General features: G+C 36.5%; 1 long non-coding RNA gene across 1 annotated transcript; it reads left to right on the plus strand.

The window, feature by feature from the left end:
- The first annotated feature begins 181 nt into the window (after positions 1-181).
- Positions 182-24,621, plus strand: LOC121316831. Its single transcript, XR_005950460.1, has 3 exons — positions 182-472; positions 23,422-23,559; positions 24,582-24,621. It is a non-coding gene; the product is annotated as an uncharacterized LOC121316831 (long non-coding RNA).
- Positions 24,622-25,495: the final 874 nt, after the last annotated feature.

Consider the following 25,495-nt stretch of genomic DNA (forward strand, 5'->3'; position numbering starts at 1 on the left):
AGAAAGGGGGCAGGTCTAATTCAAAGAACGCACATAGAAAAAGTCGAGACCAATGGTGTGCAGCAGTGGGATTGACAAATAAATCCTGTTTTTATTAATGCTTATATTAATGGGATTCGGAGGCTAAAACAGTAAGTGTAGAGTTATTATGCATATTTTACTATTATTATGATTTGTTTTTGAATTGTAAATATATTTACTGGAGCTGAAATGATTTCCATAGAGAGAGAGGGAGGGAGGGAGAGGGAGGCTGGCTGCACAGAGCCCCCCAGCTGTCAAACAGAGGGAAACGGTCAATGTGAAAAAGACAAAGAACATGGCGAAAGGTACCGGGCTTCTGAATTTCGTCTTATTCTAGCCAAAGTAAAATGTGACCGCATAGTATAAACAGCCTCCTGCTGGAGACAGAACTTCAGGAGTACGTAGCGCAGGGGTCAGATGATTTACTTCACTTGTGTTTAGTACCATTCTGGTGAGTATAACTTTAAATTATATTTCAATATGCATCCTTGTAATTTTGTAATGCATAGCTCTAACGATCGAGTGTTATATAAGAGTACTGGTATAATTAGTCTGTAATTGCTTGGATGTGTCGAAGTGTATCACTTCTTCACAGCTGGATTTTTTTTTTTTTTTCTGGGAAAACTTTACTTGTATTTGACTCCGCTGGAGTACTGTATCGTTACTGTAGCTAAAAACCACAGACTACAGTACAGTACTGGATAAGCGTTGTTCAATGGCCAGGGATAAATATACTTCGCGTAGTGCTTGAGTCGTGATGTAAAAATGTTTTTTTTTAAAAGGTCTGCATAATGATGTGCATTGTTTCACAGCTGTTACATTCAAAGTTGATCACGAAAGTGACCAGGGAGCCTAATCACTCCATTCTTAAAATAATGTAAAGCAAATTATTAAAAAAAAAAATCGACTACATATATTCATAACAGAGAATTACAAGACAATTAATTCGCTTTGAGCTACTGTGACACAGATAACGTATTTGTAATTTGTAAAAATAATAATTCACGTATTGTATGTGCATTACAATCACTTTTGATAACTCGGGGATACAACCGGTCAATGGTTTGGTAAAAAGAAGAAAATAAATAGACGTCTAGGTGTTGCAGAAAAAAAACCCAACTTGTCAGTGTTTTTGCGTTGTTCATTGACAGGTGACAGATGGCCTACATATGTTAATATAATAAAGTGTTTAAGTTTTCCCCAAGCCGAAACGACGACATTAAGACAAAGGTGCTAATCTAAGGATGATTTCGTGTGTTTACTTTTAAAGAAAACATATCGTTTATTTTATTTAGATGTCTCCAACATATCAGAAAATGTAAGATTTAAAAGGATATGTGTGTGTTGCTCATATAAGACTTGAAGTTATGGCATTGTCATTCAAGCTAATCGTTTCACATGATAGCTGAGATTTTTTCTTCTGACAGCTGGAGTTTGCTTCTCGTTGTATACAATAAATCGTTCTTTTCAGGGTGCACCACATCCTAATTTGTCTCTAAACTCTTACGTTAATAAATGCTGTACTGTATAGATTCGCTCATAAATTCGTGTTTAACATTTACCAAGAGTTTATGTTTTTAAATATATTTATGTTTTTTTTTTTTTTTTAGGGCCATATCCCACAATTATTAGCCTGTGGGTTATTTATAGAATTTTATGTTAAAAGTATGTTTTTATTAGAAAATAAACTTTGACTTTCCTGCAACTGTTCTCGTCTGGTGTCCTGTGGCATTGAGGAAGTCAACAAATTACCCACCGAGTTCTTAAACTCTTTTAAGCTATTTTGGTGGGTGGGCGGGTGCTTTGGAAATACTGTGACATTTAGTTGACCTTTGAAAGTTAGCCCTGTTAATCAGTGTACCAAAGCTACAGTTTTTTTTTTTTTATTTTAGAGCGTGCTCGGCATGTGATTTAAAGTACTGTATACAAGCCTTTCCTTTAGAAAAGGCAGAAAGGTCATGTCTCCTCTAATTTACGACCCAGGATAGCTCCGTGTTGTATAGTATTTGAATGTTTTTTTTCCCCACTAGCTCGGTTGTGCGGGTGTGTCCTATCATATAAGTAATGAAAACACATGTGACTAATTTGTGTTGTGTTTTTCCAATCTAAATTGTAATGGGGACAAGAAAGGACAGAGTTGGGAAGGTTATTATGATCTACTCCATAACCAGCTTTGACTGCTCTGCTGCTGACTGCATAATTTAACAGTAACCTTCAACACAACCTACCTGGACAGCTAGTATTATTAAACCTAGTTCATTCAAACTTCATAATAATGAAAAGGGTGTGTGTGTGTGTGTGTGTGTGTGTGTGTGTGTGTGTGTGTGTGTGTGTGTGTGTGTGTGTGTGTGTGTGTGTGTGTATGTGTGTGTATATATATATATATATATATATATATATATATATATATATATATAATGTGTGTGTATATATAGTACACTTTCATATTGATGGTCGATCATACCGGATTATTATTGTGCTTTAGTTTTCAGAAAGTTAATTCGAAACTCTGCTACTGCTATATCTCATATTCTGCACCTAGTTTACATACCTTTGTAAATTCATATATTGACTTTTCTGAATTATTATTGATTTTACTATTTTAGGGTTGTGATGAAATCAAACAGTTGTTGCTGGTATCAAATTGTTACCAATGGCATTGCTCTCAAGTCAAGACTAAAAACACACTTTTTTTTTTCTTTTAATAAAATTGATTTCTTATCTTAGTTGCTCTCAAGTCAAGACTAAAAACACACTTTTTTTTTTCTTTTAATAAAATTGATTTCTTATCTTAGTGGGTTTTAATATGATTTTAGAATTGCTGCGTTTGTGTTATTATGTGTATACTGTTATTGAAATGGTCTGATTGTAGCAGTTGTATGTGTGACTTGCTATAAAATGTATTGTGGTCTGTTCTTTTACAGTGCTTTGCGACACTGCTGTGTAGTATTGATGAGAACCTAGTTATGGATAAGCAGCATATATTTAGACCACAAAACTACAGTGGTCAATTTTGCCAGATCATAATTATTTGGCATAAATGTGGGACCTATGCATGAACTCTTTAGCTTACCATAAGAAAGTGTAATAAAGCATAATGAAGGCAGGGTAACCTATCATAAATGCATAGTATAACCACGGGAAAACCGCAAAACTGTCATGCAAGTGTACTATGGGAAACTTTTATAAGGAAAGACGGATTGAACAACAGTTGTTTTTGGACGCACTTGCCTATGGTTTGCACTGTTGGAAATGATACAGTACATCTCCAAAATGGTGACCAGACATAAGAGAGGATTTTATCAAAATGACTGATTGGTGGCCTGTCTGTTTATTTATTTATTTATTTTTTTTAAAACCTATAACATTTATAGTCTCCCAAACAATTTCCTACAAATAAGGGTAATATATTTTCTGCAAATTGTAGTAAATAATAAATTATACGTCATATGAAAAAAAAAAATACTAGTTATCCTCCCATAGGATGTAGGCTATAAGCTGTTCTTTCTGACAGGAACATTCTGGAAGTGCCTGTCTGTCTGCATGTTTTTCATACTCCTGTCATAAAATTTTATTGACACGTTCCTTAGCAGGTTATTGAGGCTTTTGGAATCCAGACTATATTGAATACGGTACTAAATGTAGATTGTCATGGTGATATACTTACAATGACACCTGATTGTTGGTGCTAATGAAGGCTTTATATTTTACATTTAAAGAATACTAGGGCTTGCAATCTTGTAAAATTGTTAACAAGAGAACGTGAACCTTTATACTATCTGTTTTTTTGAAAAATGTCATTTTGTTTCCTCTTTTATATTGTATTGTGTTCATTTTGTACAATTCTCTATTGTGGCTTCAGCTTAGATCTATATTTACATGGCTATAAGACACTGTAGTACAGAACCACTACTGTACTGTAAATTAACTCTCCCATCTATGTTGGTCTGAGTGAAAGTATCTACTAGTTTGAAATGCGCTTCACACTTGCTTTAATAGCCAGCTTTTCTGAATCTTTGAGACATTTGTTCATATTTTGTGTGAATTAGCCAATCTATCAGGCACAGAGACCAGCATGGCCTGCTTTATAGATTTGTAAAGATGTTTCAAAGGAAACTGATTAAAAAAAAAAAAAAAAAATTACATGTCAAATAACTGTAGTAAATAAAAAGTAAGAAAATAAATATGAGTTAGTTGATGCATTTTAAGTTCAAAACAACTGATTTAATATTTATTTGTCATAGATGACAGTTTTGCTGTTCAAGTGTAACGGTCCTGAATTTCATAGCTTGGACAGTTCATAAAACAAAGAGGCAGGTTTAATGGGGAACTGGAATAATGCATTTGAAATTCGAATGTGAGCTTAGTTTAAGATAAACATTGAGTAGAAAGCCGCAGCTGTGATATTCACGTTACTCTTTAAAAAGTCTAAAAAGTAGTTGCCAATGCTTTGTTTAGCTCCAATCTTTTAAACATTGTGTGCATTTCACGCATGTCCTATAGTTCTTTAACTGTAGTTTTGCTTTTGCTAAAAGAAGTAGTAAAAACATGTTTTGGATCAGACTGGGTCTTGATAAAGCAGGTACTAACAGGAACATTGTTTTGTGTTGTAAAGAGAGATGACCTTGCTGTGACTTTCACTCTGGTTTGAGCTACCTGAGCTCATTCCGGTGTCCTGCTGATGTGCCATAAAAAGCAAAGTACAAGCTCTGTGCAAGCTACACAATTTAATATATAGTTTTTCCTTTAATTATTTTTCGTTACATTTTATTATTTGAATTAGCTTTTTATTTATTTTATTTTTTACTTTAAAAAGCTGTATGCCACTAAAATACCAGGTAAAATATATATGTTTAGAAAAGTAATCTTATTTCCGAGCCATACTAATCTTATTAGATATCCATATATTATTATATATATATATATATATATATATATATATATATATATATATATATATATATATATATATATATATATATATATATTGGGGGAACTTAGTTATAACTTAGGTCCACTGATAAATTAGGTGTCATTGCGTGTGACTAGAATGCATTAAAGAGTGTTGCTAGTTTTCTGGGGTTTCAAACAAAAAAATACATTTTTTTTGTTTTACTTTTTTTTTTTGTTTTACTTTAAAAATAAATAAACAAGCCTGCCTTGTAAATTTCTTACTTTTTAACAAAATATGTACCAACAGATTTTTTCTTAACAGCTTTTTAAACAATTCACTGCTGCAAGTCGTTCTTTTGAACCTTGACAAAGTCCATCATAGTGTTTTGTTTCAGTGTGGCAAAATATGCTTGCTGTACTTCACTAAGTAACTGGCTCAGGAGAACTAATTTTACAGAGAACTTCTGCTGTTCATAGCAAGACATGAATCCTCGCATCTGTAGCGCTGCTGTCATGGCGTCGAGCCCACAGGTTAGACTGACGCATGCGTCTTTATGTGTGTACGGGTAGAAAATCTAGAACTGTTACCCGCCGTGAAAAATACCAAGATACCTGGATCTTTTTCGGGTAATGATTAAATATTATATATAATATATATATATATATATATATATATATATATATATATATATATATATATATATATATATGTGTGTGTGTGTGTGTGTGTGTGTGTGTGTGTGTTAAGTGCATGATGCATATTTATTTCTGGTACACAAACATTGAGTCATTTCAGATCTGTAGACTTTTGTAATCTTTTGCATTACTGGAAACATAACAATAATAATAAAAAAAAAAAAAAAAAATCTGTTTTAAATGCAGTTATTAATGTTAAATGCGCATCATGCGGCAAGATTCTTTGTGACATATATTGGTCAAATTCCTCTGTTGTTATTGAAGTGGCTGTTATGTTCAGTATTAAAACTAACAGTAGTAAAGCACCGCTATTGTAGACTGTTGCAATAGGTACTGTAAATTGAGCCAGCTGGGTTTTGAAGGCAGACGCAAAAGAGACATGTGCGTCTGTCTGCTTAGTGATCATCACCAAATCTTGTAAATCCAAGCAAAACATCGGGCGGAATTTATTAACCAAGCAGGAGAAAATTGAATTTGCAAACTCTGCCAAGGAAATGTTTCATTCAAAGGAGGAAGCACACTTATTTAATGTGCTCCACATTATTATATTTTTATTTTATTGATTTGCTTATGTATATTTAAATATAGGCTAATTATTTTATCTTTTGGTAAGAAACTATATCTGCGCAATAACTAGATAAAGCATTCCATATTGGAAGCCACACAGTTATTATTAATAAATCACTGAGTTATCACTGACACAAACCAACAGGATGTTATGTTGTTTTGTTTCTGATTTAAAGAATTCTGAGAAGAATAGTCGCCATAGTTATTATTATTGAGGTGTACTTGCCACAATGTCTTATTGTTTTCTGTAAAACATTGATATCCTGTCAGTTAAGAAAAGGCTCTTTATTACACCTATTTATTACAAAGACCTCCACTTACAACTGTATTGTCATATTTTCTACATTTTCTTTAAACTCTCAAATTAATAAATCGAAACCCGGGTAGTAAGACCTGGGCACCGTCGGTTAATTTAAAACCTGCGGCTACCCGGGTTTTCGTATGTATAATTATACAAAATATTTAAAGTTTTAATCCTACCATGACAGACACATTGTGGCTATTAGGTAAAATCCACATATCAGACGTATATTTATATTCTTTGTAAAAAATTTATTTGATTTAGACAAGATGTGCTTTTACTATGTAGGCAAGAAAGTATTTCACCTCTGATTGAAGCAGAACACCCCTCCCCCTTTTGTGTTACAAGTGCTGTAGGGTTGCCAAGTGTTAAGAATTCCTGGAATGCAGAATTGTACTGTTCTCATAAAGTTTGCTTTGTTCCCTCGGTGACCTGACCCACTGAGAAAATAGACTGGTCCCTGTGAATTTTAATAGCAGAAAGTCAGTAGTTTGTGAATTATTCTGCCATGAAACATTTTTCACCTGCTGACTGCATGATTAGGTTTATTCAGCAGAACATGTACAGACCCGACTGAAAAACTGAGTATGGCTTAAAGAGTAAGTAGCAGGGTTCCGACAAATATAGCGTTACACGTCCCCCATGTGTTGATACGACTGTTCAAATAACGTACCTGCAATTTTTCTTTTCATTGTTAACATCCTGATAAATTTTACATTTATAACTTTAAAGTGTGTTTCAAAGCTACTTTCAAAATGGGGTTTGAAATCTGACCTCTAAATCACTGCAGGAAGAGGATCGTTATTGCTGTGTTACTTGTTTGATAATGTGGCCAATAATCCTTATACTATCAGTGCACTGGAGCAGCCATTTTCAAAAGACCTTTGAAAAAAGGTATAAGTGTAAAAGTTGTCAGGATGAAACAATGAAAAGAGAAATTACAGGTACGTTATTTAAACAGTTGTAGCAACATGTAGGGACGTGTGACGCTATATTTTTCGGAGCCCCACTACTTACTATTTAATACATTTATATGAATAACTCGTTGTATTTTAATAATGTGTTATTTATGGTAAGACAAACACAGTGTAATCAACATGCCATGTTTTATTGAGACAATGCAGATATTCTGAGTGGGTGTAAACATCTCCCAGGAGTTTTAAAAAGCGTATCAGAGCTTTCCAAAGTGGATGATACATCAAGATACCAAAAGACTATATCATTGTGTGGCCCTAGAGCCTGCTATAAAACCATTACCCTCCTCTCCTCAAATGAAAGGGTAGCATTGTCTGACCTGGCTAGTGAAATCAAAGAGCAGTGCTACAGTACTGCTGTTGATCATTGCTTGTGTGTTGGCACCCAGGCAATATAAATCACGTGATTGCCTACATGGAACTAGATGCATTACTGTACTGATTCCTTGAAATTCATTCATCAGGAGTGCATATAAACCCAGAGAGCTTGTACAAGCATATGTGTGTTCATTTAATGTGGCCTGTTTTGTTAAGAATATAATACTACAGAATTTCAAATGCTCTTCTTTAAGAAAACCTAATGTGTATGAATAATGTCAGGCTGTTGTAAGTGAATGCTGCTCCAGGCCACTGATAAACTGTTACTTTTAATTCTGGTTCCAGTTTTCAGTTGAGTTGTGTGTGCAAAATGTCTCCAAAAAGTGTACAGCAGCAAATGCTTTAGACTTTTCCCTTTTGAATATACAGCAACCTTCAAATGTGTTGGTTACCAGCATAACCACTACTGTTCTGTTTGCTTTTATTCTGTCACTACTTCTGCCCTAATTAAAACTGGATTTGCAGCTTTCTTAATTTCCAACCTGTTCAACTGCCTGTTTTATTACAAGATTTACTAAGAACGTCTCAACGCTGCTCATGTAGGGGGTGATGCAAATATAGGCGCAGTGCAAATAATTGCAGATGCAAAATTCTAATTGCATTACAGCCAGGCAATTATTTTGCACTGTAAGTTTAAGAGCAATGCAAATTACTTAACACTTACAAATAGTGATCTGCAATTATGGTAATGAGGGTCTCACTGAGTGCATCAGTCTATTTAGCGGCCGCACTTGCAGAGTTATGAGTACAGAGAGCAGTAGTCGCTGTGTGACATTTGTGAAGCAAGAAAATGCAAAGCAAAAAAAATGTCAGAGGAAGGGCAGGAAAGTCCTGTTGGCGCGGAGGAGGAGGTTCTGAGGAGGAGCTGAGAGTCCTTACGGCTGAGGTTACTCAGCTTGAAACAGAGTTGTTTGGAAAAGCCTCGGCCAACATCAGTTATGCATGTATCCTTAGGAAATTATATGTATTGGCCTGCCGTTTTCAGCATGTATGACCAGGATGACTGTAGTGGTGACGTCAGACCCGGAAGAAGAACATTATGGGGATTTTACACCCACAAATCGCTGTGTATCCATACACTACCCCCATTCTGTGTTCAGTCTTTTGAACAACTAGTTGTTTTGTCTTCTTTCTCCAGTACTAAACAATTTGGGAAGTTGCTAAAATTAAAAATAAATAAATAAATAAAACACAATAATAAATTGATATTACCATTCCTTAAGCATTACATTTTGGGAAGACTACCGTGTCGAGAGAAAAACAACAAAATATAAAAGGATAGAAAAAAAAAGTGCAGTTTCAGCACCCATGGGTCATCACACACGGATTTTGTTACCACATTCGTCAAGGAGGGCGCAGACACACAGAGGATTGATGGACAACGGTGTCTGACTGTGGGCATCTGTAAACATCCTCGACTGGAAGCTGTGATGTAGAAGATAGGGCTTTCAGTCAGATGTTTGCAGCTGCCAACTGCCATTGACTTCGGGATGCCACTTCTCTCATGTTAAAACCACTGAATGAGGCTGATACAGAGAAGAGAGAATTCTGGACTTGACTTAGATAGTCAAGGAACATCACCAGCCTCCTCGGGTTGAAAAGAAAGCTTGCAATAATATAAAACTTGGCAGACTAGTCTAAGCCAAGAGAACGACTGGGACTGTTAAGAGTTGAGCCATTGCGTGCTGTTACTGCAGGTTGATGCACAGCTGTCAGGCATTCTGAGGTATCTGCATGCCCTTCTTGCAGGTTGATGCACATCTGTCAGGCATACAGAGGTATTTGCATGCCGTTACTGCAGGTTGATGCACAGATGTCAGGCATACTGAGTTATTTGCCTGGGTGATGTGAAAATTTGGTTTAAGTTGGAAAGGCCAAGGGTCAGGAAGCAGCGTTTCACCTAATACTCACTGTCATATTAACAGGATTTCTGCATGCTATACTGATCGATTATTGATTATGATTATAATTATAAATACAAGGGGCACAGTATATTTGTGTAGTTATATATTTTGTATACTATGATGTTTTACCTAGTGTACAATACTGCCCGTTATCTGGGCTTGAAACTCACACTAGCGAAGCACTGAATCCTGGGTTTCAGAACTTCCCTTATTTAATGTAGGTATGTAATTGAAATGACCAGGTGCCAGTAGTTTGAACAGTCAGGCTGCTGGTAAATTTTGCTCTGAACTGATTACAGTTATCGCAGCACGAATAAGTCGCACCTGACTTTACTAATAGGAGTTGTTCATGCAGCTATAAGGAAGGTACAGTTTATTTTACATCAAACTCCTGGTCATTTTAGGTGATACAGTTAATCACTGTAAGGTAGCTCTTTTGCCTATGTGCTCTCATTTGTGTAAAGACCCCTTCATGTTCAGGGGTGTGCAATTTAAAAAATAAAAATACTTCATGCCCCAGGGACAAAATGCTAGAAAAATCTACTTGCCCCCTCCCCATCGCACAAAACACACAATCAATAAATTAGTGATTTACCCTTGTAGCTTGACTGGTTCACTAAATTATTCAAGATAAGCAAAAGGTTCCCTGTGACCCCACCTAACCTCAACAAATGTATACCATACTTTGAAATGTTCCTTTCAGCGCAGTTTACATTTGCTAGTAAATTTAAGTAACATCCTAAGAGTACAACTATAATAAGCAATGCTTGGAGTTATTCAAATGTATAAATAGCTTTGCCAGTTTTTTTCCTCTCTTTCTCTATAAGCTGAATTAAACGCCTGATCTACAGGTGTTTTAGTTTCATTGCCAACTGTTACTGCTGCTTTGTGGAATTCTGATTTTTCTTGATGTTATTTCAGTTTTGTAGTTGATGAACCCCAGATTTTTTATAGGACTTGTGTATAACCTGCCAGCTTTCTCTGCATTTTGTACTGTTTTTATACCAAAATGCATGCAATATTTACAGTAAGCGCCATCAAATTCTGCAAAGACAAAATATGTTTATTCTTTTGTTTATTTGTATTATACACACACATATATATATATATATATATATATATGTGTGTGTGTGTGTGTGTATATATATATATATATATATATATATTCATTTTTAAACAGTGTACAACATTTTACATTTATTTTTCCTCATCTAACATCTTGCCTGATGATGGCTAACTGGAACACCGCTGCTGCACGGTGAAACTGGTTTCTTACCCTTATTGGGGTTTTTTTTGTGTGTTTTTTTTTTGGGGGGGGGGGGGGGGGGGCAACATTTCTTTCCCAGCTCTACTCTCACTAAAAAAGAAATACTACTTGAATTTATACATAAACGTTTTGCTGTCAGATTTACAGTCTGTAGTTTATTTACAATATTTGCCAGTACCCCCGGTGCCTAGTTGAGACACAGCGTTTATTATATAAGGTCATTAACTTCTGCAAATACATTATCATTAACGAATGTGTCAGTTTGTGTTGTACACCCCCGGGTATAAACGAAAGTGTGTGTGTGTGTGTGTATGTGTATGTGTGTGTGTGTGTGTGTGTGTGTGTGTGTGTGTGTGTGTGTGTGTGTGTGTGTGTGTGTGTGTGTATATATATATATATATATATATATATATATATATATATATATATATATATATATATATATATATATATAGTGTGTGTGTATACAGTATTGGTAAACAAGGATATTAACAGGAAGAAGAACGACTGTATTGCAAAGCTCATTTGCATCTATGTCTGTGGGGCTCTCTGAGGTACAGAGTGGGACTGTCCCTCTGTGGGGCTTTCTAAGGTACAGAGTTGAACTATCCCTCTGTGGTGCTCTCTGAGGTACAGAGTGGGACTATCCCTCTGTGGGGCTCTCTGAGGTACAGAGTGGGATTATCCATCTACGGGGCTCTCTTTTAAACTTAACATAGGAATAATAAAAAAGAGTAAGAATAATAATCTTGAAAATCCACTGCGGTCTTGAAATGAGTTAGAATGAGCTACCAGTTTAATAACATAATTGGTTCATTAAATATAAATAATTAAAAATAAATGAAAATGCATGTGAGCTTCATTCATAAGAAGCAGGAAGCTGTTGACCAGTTTGTCTAACCATACTGTGCAGTCCAAGAACAGGAACCACATAGGAAATGAATGATATCATAACCCAAAACAAGAATGATATCCTGCAGAGCTGGAGTCACTGGTGTGCCACCCAATACAAGAGCCCTCAAGGACATCGGCTTCTAAGAGGTTGTCAGAGTGGCTTTCTTTGATTATTTTTCAAGACCTCTTCAGCTATTTAAATCCAGCAGGGAATATGAACTTCTGCATTCATGTTACAGTTCTTGCACTATTTCTACTTCAATATACAGAGTATAGGCCCTAGAGTAACATTTTACCTACTCCAGATCTCCTAATTTTGTCCTTGATAAATAAAAGTAAAATTAAAGAAATGTCTTAACCCACTGTATTCACATATAGATGTATTGATTGGGAATTACTGAATGATTGCAGTGTAAAGACAAAGGATGCATGTGCTGTATATTTTTATGTTCAATGGACCCCAACTAGTCCAAAGGAAGCTAGTGATTTTTTTTGGTTTGATCAGCTGTCCTGCACATACTGTAAACAGTGGAAAGATGACTATTACAATGATTTGTGGAAGTCTGTTTGGTTTAGATTCATCAGTCAACCTCAAACAAAGGTGAAAGTACAAGAAACAAAATAAACTAAAATACTGGGCTAATAAAACCACTCATAATGGAAAAAGAAATCCTAAACAAAAGTAAGTTATTTAAAAAAAAAAAAAATATATATATATATATATATATATATATATATATATATATAATATAATATATATTATAATAATATATAAATATATATATATAATAAATGGCATTTAAACTTACTTGCTCTTTAAAAGTAGCCTAATAAAGCATTGTCTTAACACATAATCATTTTAGCTGGGGCTGTGGCTTTTTGTTTATAGCTTCTGTTGTACTTCAATGTAGTGGTTTTGCAGCACACCAGACATCTCAAGTTTATGGAACACATTGGCCCTCCCACTTCATTAATTAATTAATTGAAGTTGCATTACAGGGCTGTCCAGTACATGTCAGTTTCAATACTTGCACTTTAGTAACGAAATGTGTGGCTTCAAATGCTTTTGCAATGCTATAGGACACTTGAAACTCCTTTCAGAGCTTGATCAGCGTGGAAGCGAACTGTATGTCACTGATCAAGCTGATGGTTTGGAAGAGCGAAGTTTTCTCATCTCTAACACTTCAGATTGACATTGTCAGGTGCTGGACTCTGGGAGAGAGCAAGCAGACATTCATTCAAACTTCAATCGAGCTTACACTGGAAGTGTGAGGTGACCTTCCAGGTTTTATTCAGCCCGGAGACCACCTGTTTTTATAGCCATACTCTGAAAAGGTTTTGCAGCAAAGTCTAACTAACTTTTTTTCTGTACAAAGATTTTTTGTTTTCTTTCCAAGTAGGCTATATCTCCTAGCTAAAAGGGAGTATTGTCAGCAAGCTCACTTTATTAGTCTTCTAACGTTGTGTATTTTTTTTGCTAAGTTTTGTTTTGTGTTGGCTCCCACGTATCAAATATCAGGAGACACTATCACAGACTATCACATTAGTGCTGCGGCTGCTCAGCAAACAGAGAATGTGGACTGGCTCTGTGTCTCTGTTTGCAAAGGGGATTACTCCTGAGAGCCCCTTCCAATAAAGGAAATGGTCTGATGAATGTAAAAGCTCTCATTCAAGTTGGTTCACATTCACATTGAAAGCTACATCCTTTGCGTAAATCGGTAGAGAGGTCATTTTTTCCTCACTGTAACAGTGACGCTTATCAGTGGGAGATGGTTTCAGCTACTCTAAAGGTACATTCTTGCTGAACATTGATACTTTAGAAGTTAATTGCATGTATGATTGTTTTGAAGTGTTGGATACAGTTGTGACGGTGGACAATCTGTGTTTGCATTAAAAGATTTATTAACGGGAGTTTCTGTCAATTTATTAGTGGGAGATCATGTATATAAAAAGGACTGTCCACAACCTGTCTTATGCTACATCATAAAACTACAGTTTTAAGATATCACTGTAAGCTTAATAATGCACTATTTAATTTTTTGGGGGTTCAAAAAATGGACAAACATGGGCCTTTAATTTTAAAATGCATCCGTTTTCTGTTTTTACTCGAAGGATTTTGACAGAATGCAATAAAAAAACAAAAGCACAACTTTTTTCTCTTTCTATTTTTTACCTTTCTTTTTTTTCCCTTCTAGGTTCAGTATTCCTGCTCATAACGTAACATCACTTCAAAGAAAGCCCCTGCTGTGCTAATCAAGGTTGATTTGTCTTTCACTGGAAAATGCACCTTGCAGCCTTTCTTCACAGAAAGCTAGAACAGAGCAGCTTTATCCGCAAGAAAGAGGGAAAAAAGACATGTTGCTGACTTAGCTCCCCATTTGAAGGCAGGCTTGTGAATACTATGAAGGAACTGTTAACTTGCCAACACACTTCAAAGCCGCAGTGCAAGTCTAGGCTAGGGCTTGAATAATGAACCAATCAATAAGCCTCCTAATGCAATAATCATGTTTTTTGTGTGTTTCTATTAATATTGTTTAGATCAGAAAGTGTTTTGTGTATACAGTGGTGCAAAATATAGACTTTTTAAATTTCAGTAACAATGTTTTTAATTTGTGTATGTCCGTGTGTGTATATATACACCCACACACACACACACACACTGTCCTCTTTGTGCTGTAATACCACTACTGTAATTTTGGACTAATGTTAACTTAGGTAAGTTTAGGGCTAATCAGGATTTCTATGTGTAATACTAAATCTCAAACCTTCTAATGGAATGTTTTAGAAGTGGACAATTCCGAGTGACAGGCAGTGTAAACATCCTACACTTAGCTTTGGAAAGTGAAAAGGCTGGGAGGAGGGTGTTTATGCTCTTTGCCTCGGAAAAGCAGCAAAGAAGGAAATGGGTTGGTGCCGTTTGCTCTTTCATGCATTAGTTTGTATTCTGATTTAATTTTTTTGTTTTGTTTTTTTCTCCCATTTCCATTGGAGATTAGTATAAAATAGCAAATAAGACCAATCATACAGCAGTTGTGAATATGTGCTTGTCCAGTTTGTTCTGCATTAAATCGAATCTAATCGAATCTAGAAGTCACTAAACATTGTAAGTTGTGGCAGATCACAGTGACTACAGAACATGGGTGCAATTCAGCCTTGGCTTAGTGGGTTTTAGTGTAACTTTTATATTGCTGCATTATTGTTGTTATTATTATTATTATTATGGATGTATGTGTAAATATAAATACACTGTATATGTTTTTTATATGGTATGATTGTGGTAGATGAGAAATATGTTTTACAAATGTATTGTGGTGTTATTATTTTACTATGTACTGTACAGTGCTTTGAGATAGGCAGCTGTACAGTGTTTGGCACCAAATCATGATTCCCAGTTTGTTTTCTAGTCACTTCTGTACCATCAAATCTCAAAAGGCCAGTCATATACAACTGTTGTGGTTTCGGTGGCCAAGAGATCCTTCAACCCAGAGTTTTAGTGAATTTAGTAAATATCACTGACAGAAGGAAGGAATAGTTAAAGACACTCCCTGCACAGTTTTGGACTTGGCTCTCTCACCATAACGAAAGAGGAAACCGTAATCACACACTCCCAGGCACCCGGACAGGGCCCACCACACTTTCCTCTCCCTGCCCCATTAACAGCTGACCACACTGAGTTACACTGGGACTACTCCTACTCTGGGACTTTTTCATTTCCCATGTCCTAAAAAACTTTTTTGCTTGGCTTAATTGCAATCCTGTTTAATACAATTGTGGCGTATTTACAAGTAGTTAACTCCTTTTTAACTCTACCCTAGGGTGACTAATTGAATAGGTTCTTATACTAGAAAAGTGGTGTGCAGTTTTGAAGTAGCGTTTTCTTTTAGTTGAAAGAATTGGATGTTGGATGGTTTAGATGGATGTACTGTATTATGGCAAGATATGTTTTCATCATACTGACAAGTAGTTTGTGTGTTTTTTGTTCTTTCTTTTTTTATGAGTGAGTAAAAGTTATTAGAAAGTTGACAAACATTTGCAAAGCTTGATTTAAAAACATTATGTACATTAGGTTTTGCTATTGAATTGTATACTCATTGTTTTTATACCCATTGGAAAGAGATTTGGTTTCTCAACTCAACTCATTCCCAGTCCTCACTTGAGTGCTGTTTAAACCTGTGGCTCTATGAGGACTGGAAAACTAATGGGAGTTGTTCATGGGATACGGGCAATTATACAAATTATTATAATGATCTTAAACATAACCATTTTATTTTTGTCAATTAACATTCACATCATTCATGGGGTTTCCATGCAAGTTTTTTTTTTTTTTTTTAACTCAAGACATTTACATGGGTAAAATGTCTCGTGTAAAATGCATTTTTTTGCAGATATTGTACAGTGTGTTTGTTTCTGTAGGTTGTATGAATGCATATGTGCTTTGGATTTGTAGTGTTTACGTGCAACTACTATTACAAACAGCAAAAAAAATGTTCACCTTGCTTCACTCGGCACCATACATTTTCAGTCTTGGCTACTTTGCTCGGCTCAAACCCTGGGGAGATATTTGATGTATTCAGAGTTTTAATTGATTTAAATCATGTTTGTAATGTAAACTATTCCCTGAGACGTCAGACCTTTGGTACTTGCCCGTCCACCTGAAGTTGGGGCCCACCCAAATTTCCATTCCTAGCTACTCCCCTGGCATCAACAACTTGTTGGATGTTTGTTGCACTGTTCTGGGCGATTGAGCTGGCTCATGATATCCAGTTTACCAACTATATTTACTAACGTGGAGGGCAGACACGTGTTGTCTTTGGACAAAGCTGGGATCAAAAAAAGGACAGGAATGAATTCAGTTATATTTAAGCAGCTCACTTGCTCTTAACTTTAGCATAGTTTTTGCAGCAAGGGTATTCTCAAACAGCTGCTTTAATACTATAACAAGGGCATAACGCAGTTCATGGTAAAAGTGGTTTTATACAGAACTGTAAACTCACAAGAGATATACAACATAACAGGCCAGAGACAGCAAAAAACAATAATAATAAAAGCCGCCCACATTATCATTAAGATGAACTACACCACTGCCAACCATAAAATCGCCCTTCAGCCACTACTTTCTGCCGTCTTAGAATCCACAGTAACCACTGACCTGCTCCATTGCAATATTTATAATTAAGAATAAACACGCTCATTAACATTTACACGTGAAATGTGGGTTTCCATGCGAAACTGGGAGTGGATTTTCCTGTGTGTTTTTTCGGCCACAAACGTAATTCTCCCAAACGTGCACGCGCGTCGCCATTTCACGTGTAAATTGACCCGTATGGAAATTTTTTAATTGACATTTTGATAGGTACATTGTTCATACTTGAAAATAAAGGTATGTTAAAAGTTGGCTATAAACTTTTCTTCTGTATAAACCTGAGCAGAGATGATTAAGCTGCATCAGAATGATGGATTAATATGTACTACACATGCTCTGTAGTACTAAACACATGTTATTTTGAAGCTAGTGCAAAAAGCAAAGCCGAACATCCAGTTCTGGAGATGTCTGCCATCTTCTGATGTATGCAAGTTTCACATGGAGTTAAACTGGCACAAAACGACTAGGGGTGTTAGCTTTAATGGCTCCAAGTCCTACCCGAACCGTTTTGTACAAGTTTTACAATGTTGGCATTTTTCTTGGCTGAAAATGTAAGCAAACGTTGCTCTGGTAAAAACAAAAACTGGGCCCAGGTACAAAGGCAATGCAAACATCTCTTGTGTTGGACTTCCTTATAATAGTTTAACAAACCTCTGAAATCCAGATGGATAACTCATTCTGAGAGGTGGCTCAGGACTTGTAAAAGAACAGGATGAAGTGCTCTTTTTCATGGGATTTCTGTTCTTCTATCAGTATTGATGTCAATATTGCCTTTCTTATAAAATACAAGGGTATCCATAGATGGGGGTTGGGCGCTGAGAAGGCAGCAATGAAGAATTCAGACATCACAGGCAGGGCTTGAGTGCACTCCATTTTCGAAGCTGTTTTAAGTCCCGTGTTAAATATCGTCTTGTGTGTGTTTAGCAGCAGTGCCATCTAGTGGTTTGTACCTGTAAGTGAGATTTTAATGTTGATATTAGTAGCCTTTTTTTTTTTTTAAGCTTTAAAGCAGTTCTTTTTGGTAAGTGAAGGGTATGCCCTTACATCCTTAAAAAAAATGTACTGTTATTGAACTTTTATATTAAGACCTAGCAGGGAGCAGATTATGGATCATGCCATGCTAACTGGGGTCTGCATTATAAACAAGCTGTTCTATAATTACAGGAAGGGATAGATAAAAAGGCACATAACTAGATACAGTGGCGCTTGTTTGATGCGATGTAACCACTATCACTGTACCCACTATCATGGCTCCCATAGCTGTATAGTGTGGAGACATCACTTGTTGTCTTGCAGCACATGATCAATCTAATTTGCATTAGCAATCAGCATGTTTGTATTTGGCTTGTTTTAGATGCCAAAGCTAATCCATTTTTTCCTCCTAAGACAATGTCTGACATTTATTTTCCTCATGTGCCCTAACTTGTTAACATTTCTTTGCTATTTTTGGAGTGCCTGTCCAGCATCTTGCCATGTGTTAATTCACTGTAAATTCTAGCGATGACCGCACAAACAGTCAAAACAACAAGACATTCCTTAAAGTCAAGTTAGCTTAGATCTCAGATATTTGTTTTTTCAATTACATTTCTGATTATAGTGAGGGGGAAATATGACTTTGACAAGGCCTAGAAACAAGGTTCAATTCGGCCCCTGGCTCACTGTGTGAGACGTTGTAAGTGACTGCAGCTGATGCATAGTTCACACACCCTAGTCTCTGTAAGTCGCCTTAGATAAAGGCATTGGCTAAATAAAATAAAATAATAATAATAATAATAATAATAATAATAAATTAATAATAATAATAAAAACAGAACCCTTATATTTAAATAGCAATATGCTATATACGCCACTAGATGGCAGTCCAGTATACTTTAAATATTTTAGAACTCAGAGTTCACACTAAACAGTGGAGATTTTCACTGTTCTAGTCATAGAAGGTAAGAAAGCTCTGTAGACCATTTGACTCCCATTTGGCTTACATTTTTTTGAACAACTGCACATTTACAAATCAAGTGGTTACTTAAAATTAAGGAGATTTAAAATAAGAAAGAAAATTGTGGTTTCCAAATAAATGACCAAAGAACTGTGTCATGTTTGTACTCAATTGTAGCTGTAATTCTATTAGTCTAATAAAATGTTCTAGTCCTCCCCCAGTATTACTCCCACCTCCCATGTTAAAGAAAAATGTCTTCGATTTAAATGATCCTGTCACTCTTTCGGCGTTTCTGATGGAACATTTGCAGCTTTGTAATTATAGCTGTCAATGTCTGACAGACATGCTAACAGTGACAGACATGCTAATAGTGCACTTAAAATAAAATAAAAAATCACTTTGCTGGATAAAATTGCTAAGTTTGTATTGAATTGAACCACAGCACAGTGCCGCATCAAAGTGACAGCAGCCCCTCTTAACTGAACAAAAAGGCATCAGTCATTTGAAAGTTGTATGTGAAAGTGTCAAAGTATAAACATACTTATATTTATCTGATCAACTTCCAAGAGCAAAGGATATGTTCTTTGGGTTATCCAGTCTTTAACCATGCCTCAAATTAGAGCTAAATATGGTGACAGTTCTTCTGAGTTTGACATTTGACAATCTCAGAATTTCCTCTGCCTAATTTATGGGATACGTTATGATAAACCTTAAAACCAGTTTTAAACACATTCTCAGTATACAACGAACATGCTTTTAACCTTAACTGCTGTATGTGCTTGCTGTAGCTTTCATTTTATTAAAAGCTCTGCAGAGTGTGGCCTCTTAATCTTTTCTGTGCAATTCTTCGAGAGGGATTTTATTTTTCTACGAGTGAAATAAATACAAGTCTTACTTTTACAATATGTACTATCATTTTATTTATTTGCTTATTTATTATTAAAATGATTAACATGTGCTGCTTACTGGAATACTCAGCAGGACTGGATTTTATTAAGAGACAGTTGTTTCTATGTCTTTCCATAGAGTTATATTGAGTATAGTAATTTGCAGAGCAGGATTATGTACATTTTTACCAGAAAGCCATCAGGTAAGGATGCAAAAATTATAAAGCCCTTTTGTACATTGCAACTCCCACTGATAAGAAATAGAGCTACTGTGGTGTTTTAAGGGCTTTTTTAAAGCTTTTTGATGCATACCCCGTCATGTTCCCTTTTACTTAACCAAAATCCTACGAATAAGAGAGAAATTGAATTATTGTGGGAAGGACATTCGTTCTCTCTGCAGCATAATGCTACTCATGACTGTGACTGAGAGAAGAGGATGGGAAAATAGAGTAATGCTTAGTGCTTTAATCACCACCCCCTGCCCATTCTGTAAATAGCAACAGATAATAATTCTGAAACAGGTACTGTCTGAAGGAACGCAAGCAGCACCCTAAGAAAACCACAGTATTACCAGCTAAAGCAATACAAGTGCTGCAGTCTTTGAGCTATCATTGCCCTTACTGAACCACTGCAATAATATGCCAAGATCATTTGTGAAGGGAAGTTAATTTAAAGTAGTTTGATTTAGGAGTGTGACGATTTGGGACATATCGTAATAGAGGTATATATTGTGATACCAGACCAAAAGCACAAAATAGCTCATTGCAACTCACCGAGTAGTTCTTAAATAAAGAATAGGTGTGTTATGTAGTTGGTATGAATACAAACTCCATAACTCATTTCCTTTTTGGCTTTAAACAAAATTGCACGTCATTAATTGATCATTTAATGATCATTTGATCTTATTATGCGTCATACATTTATCGTGACATCACTGTATCGATGCACCCCATGTGTGACTGATGACCCCACACGTCTGCCTTACTGCATATCGACCAGAGTTCGGTTACTGGAGGGATAAATAATTTGTTTTTCACGTACTTTTCAAAACCTTGCGCTTGACAGACTCGCTGCTTGTGTTTCCTGGGGTCCATTAACGTGTTGGTGGTATAGGTCTAAATAACTGACAGTTGAATTGTGAGCAGGAAAGAGGAAGTTCCAAAAACTTCAATTAAAATCAAGGTCTTCATCACTAGAATTTAATTTCTGGCGCACATGTCAATTTGCTGAGACAGAAAGGCAGACAACGACAGTTTGATTTTGTTTACAGTTAAATGCTGTCTGATGTAAACAGAACTGCTTTTGTGCAGCTACCCCCTCCTCCTGACACCCTGACAAGTGGAGGTGAAGTTGGGATTGATAGTGCACTATTGTTAGGCAATACGAGAGACACAATTCCACAGAGACGCAGTTCCACTTTGCATTCCTCTCCAAACCCAAAAATTGTTCTCCCAGCCGAACAGCAGAATCATTTCCTTGTGTAATTTATGACTGTGCCACAATTATTTCTGCCTACATTGAAGCCTTTGTTAAACCTCAGTATCTTCCAAAGTCACAAACCGCTTGTGAATATAACCAACACATAGTTAAAGAAGATGTGTGGTTTATTTTACCCCTGTCCTGAGACTGCAAGTCAGTTTGAATTATGATACTGCCTTTTATAATATTCCACTTTCTTGGATAAAAAGTGTATTTTGGTTCTTCCTGGAGAGTTGCAGTTATACAGTACATGCAAAAGTACAATTCTGCCGGTCTTCAATGGTGCTCTGTACCGGGACTTATTATGATGCTGGTACTGGGTACCGTGATTTATTTAATCTGCTTTTCATTCAACGTGAATACATGCCATTCACTCACACAGTTCACCAGCGCAACAATAGCTGCAGAATCTACAATTGCTGCTTCAAATTTGGTAAGCGAGTCAGAATCGGGATGCACTTGTAGGCGTGCTTCTCGCTTTCCAAACACTGCCCCAACTTGCAAGGTACATGTTGAGTATAGTGATCAACGTTTTGTTTTGTTGTGATCCTAGTATTTTCAGTTATCCAGACTATAATAACCGAAAACCAAAATGGCGGGGTGTTTTTTCTTTCTACAGTGGCCGCTTTCTACATTTTTAAAAAATAGTTTATTAACTTAAATTTGAGTTTTCACTTGCTTGAACATCTAAACAAAAAAGGCATAAGTAAACCGCAGTAATGGCATTGCTTTATGAAAACGGGTCTTTTGCAGAAAGCACAATGCCAGGGATTTTCTTTTTTAATCTACTTTTATACTGTTTCTGCCTGACAAATATTTTTTCTGGAATAGACCATGGTAATTAATCTACACAGAAACACAAGAGGCACACATAATATATTGTAGCGATCTCAGTTGCCGCAGGCAGGCACCTCATACAAAGCGAGGCAAACCACATACAAGCGGAGGGCGGGCGCAAACCCGGCACCTCTCACACTGCATAGCGCCGATACCGTTGTACAAAAAAGCCGGCTCTTTTGTACAGCAGTATTGGTGCGAGAGGTCCCGGGTTCTTTGGTTCCCGCCTTATTTTAGCAGTCTGTTAACGTATGCTGTCTGAAATCACTTTGGAACCTCACAGGGATCCTAGGTCCCAGTAATGTAAAAAAAAACCGTATTACTTCAATTTGGCGCCGTCTTTGAATAAAGACGCCCTCGTATTGGAGCCGCAGTCATATATCTGCTTTATAATAGAGGCCGCCCTCAATTTTTACGCTGCTACATACAGGTATTACAGAAAATAAGCAACCGCGATACTTCTAAAATCTCATACATCATGTGATAAAGCATTGCACGGTTTGAAATTCGTAGTATTATTAATAAAGGTCGCCCACGTATAAACGCCGTCCTGCCGCAGTCATTTTGATCAATTTAAATAAACGCTGCGGCGCTAAATTGAGGCAATACGGTATATGTAATAAAATTAAATAATTTTGTCCTGTTCTCATGTATGCTCAATAAAGGAGTTACTTTTTGACAACACCAATTCAAGACTGAAAGGGTAAAACTAAAACTGACTTGATTTCGTTTTATGTATCATGTTTTTTTTTTTTTGTTTGTTTGTTTGTTTGTTTTTTGTTAGCCTGATAAGTTACTTAATAAAGCTGCTCTCTAAGACAGATCGTTTCAGCGTAGGAGCCGTCACTCAATTATGTAATAAAGCAAGGTTCAGATTTGATCACACTGCTGGCGTATCTACTGTAAACGCTGTAATCTCCTGACTCTTGTCTCCTGTGAGTACAGGAAAAAACATTTCTTTCACAGAACAGCACTTTTTTTTTTTTTTTTTAAGTCCCAAATGATCTAATTTAAGATACATACCGTTATGCCCCTCGGAGCTAAAAGTATTTTCTATTTTTGTTTTAAAAAAAAAAAAAAAAAAAAAAAAAAAACCTTATTGTAATGTATATTTCAGCTAACACTTGCTATTACAACCTGCGTTGTTCATTGCTATATCTATTTATAAATGTATATATTTTATATTTATTTTTAAATGTACAGTAACATTGTAGGGTTTTAATTTTTTTTTTAACCATGTTTTACAGAGACAAAAAATATGGAACTTGATCTAATAGAGGTTGGCTGATTACTGAGGAGTTACACATCCTTGTTAGCAGGGAGCACACCACCAGTGAACATCATTATAGAGGAATCTTGCTTGGGTAAGGGTAATCATTGTCAAGGTAAGATGCCACAGGAAATGTGTTAAATAATGACAATACTTAAATCAGCTCTGCCTGCTGCTCATTACAAGCAAACCATATTACTTTACAGCATAGAACAAAGCTGTGAAGTTATTCAGAAACACACATTATAATGTACAGTGAGAGGAAAATAACTTTTCAATCTAGAAATTTGAAAAGTAATGTTATATGGGGTTTTGGTATTGTGAAATATTTTCTATTTTAGTTTTTTTATGGGGTCTTACATTGTTATAATGTTTGCAGTCAAACCCAGTGGTATTTGTTTTATATAAGTGTATGAATGTACTGTGAGTTCAGGAACTGCTCTTCAATTCAGCCCATGGGTCTTTATATTATTAAGCACCAGTGCACAGAAGTGTATTGCCAGCAAAACAAAAAGAATCTTGATGCAAAGTGGTAGATCACAGCATTCTATAAAGATGTGTTGACTGATCCAGGCAATGTTAGATATCGCATAGCTATGGCAGGCAACTGGTACCGAAAAAAAGCAAGATAAAAACAAACATTTAAAATAAGAACATTAAAATCGATGCTACTTACTCTTTAATAAGTTTGCGTTGTGCACAGAAGTCCAAGGCAATTTTGTTACAAATCCCCCAGTTACTTTAAAAGCATTCTTTCATCAAAAATCACTAGAATTGATGGCTTATTCCACTAACTATTAGCCACAGATACCCCAAGGGACCTGATAAAGGGTGACATTGTATATCACCTTACCGGCTTGCTGTTGAAATCAGCTACAGCCACATGCCCCCTGGCCAACTAACCTTGTCCGTCTCTGTGCTTCTGATCTTGCTGCCTCCATTTTGCACACTCTCAACATGTCCCTGGACTCTGGCTCGGTTCCTGCTGCCCTCAAGGTTGCCAGAGTTACGCTAGTACTCAAAAAACCCTCCCTTGACCCGGCTGACTTATCTAATTTCCATCTAATCTCTTATCTAATATCCCTTTTCTCTCAAAAACCCTCGAAAATGGACAACAATCTGCTTGAATGTCTACAGTCTGGTTTCCGGCCACATCACAGTACTGAAACTGCTCTGCTCTGGATTGTGAATGATCTCCTGCTCAATGCTGATGCTAGTGATCACCTGTGCTTGTCCTCCTTGACCTAAGAGCTGCTTTTGACCTCATATATCATGGCATTCTTCTTGACCGACAATAGAAGTATGCTGGGATCTCTGGAACCTGTCTCTCCTGGATGTCCTCATACCTGGTAGCCCCTCTGCCATGGTCCGGCTCTCGGCTTGCATTCAAGACATCGAGGCCTGGATGTCTGCCAATCTTCTTCAACTGAACTCTAAAACTCAACTTAAGAATCTAAATATAGCTGCCCTGAACCTCAGAAACTGTCTGCTGCTGCCTTCCCCCACAGTACAAAGCTTTGGTTTACTTCTTGACAACAACCTCTTCTTTGATTCTCACATCTACCATCTTCAAAAGATATCCAAAGTCCGTCCCTACCTTTCCCTCCCAGATGCAGAGATACTTTGTCATGCATATGTCTCCTCTCGACTCGACTACTACAGCTCTCTGTATGGTGGTCTACCGGCATACACCATAAACCGACTTCAACTAGTTCAGAATGCCGCTGACAGGATCCATACCAGATGTAAAAAATGTAATCACACTGCTTCCCGTCTTGCCCAGCTGCACTGGCTACCTGTAACATTCAGGATTATTTTCAAAACTCTCCTGCTGACCTACAATGCCCTTCATCACACAGGTCCAGAGTACCTCCTCAGCCCGCTGACCCGCTATGTTCTTGCCCGAAAGCTGAGGTCCTCCGACTCTGGCCTGCTTGTTATCCCCAAGCAAAAGTACACCACACTTGGACAATGCTCATTTAGCTTCATGGCTCCGACTCTTTGGAACTCTCTCCCAGCTTTCATGAGTGATGCTCCCACCGTCGCTCGCT

Source organism: Polyodon spathula, chromosome 6, assembly GCF_017654505.1.
Source record: "Polyodon spathula isolate WHYD16114869_AA chromosome 6, ASM1765450v1, whole genome shotgun sequence".
Classification (NCBI taxonomy): Eukaryota; Metazoa; Chordata; class Actinopteri; order Acipenseriformes; family Polyodontidae; genus Polyodon; species Polyodon spathula.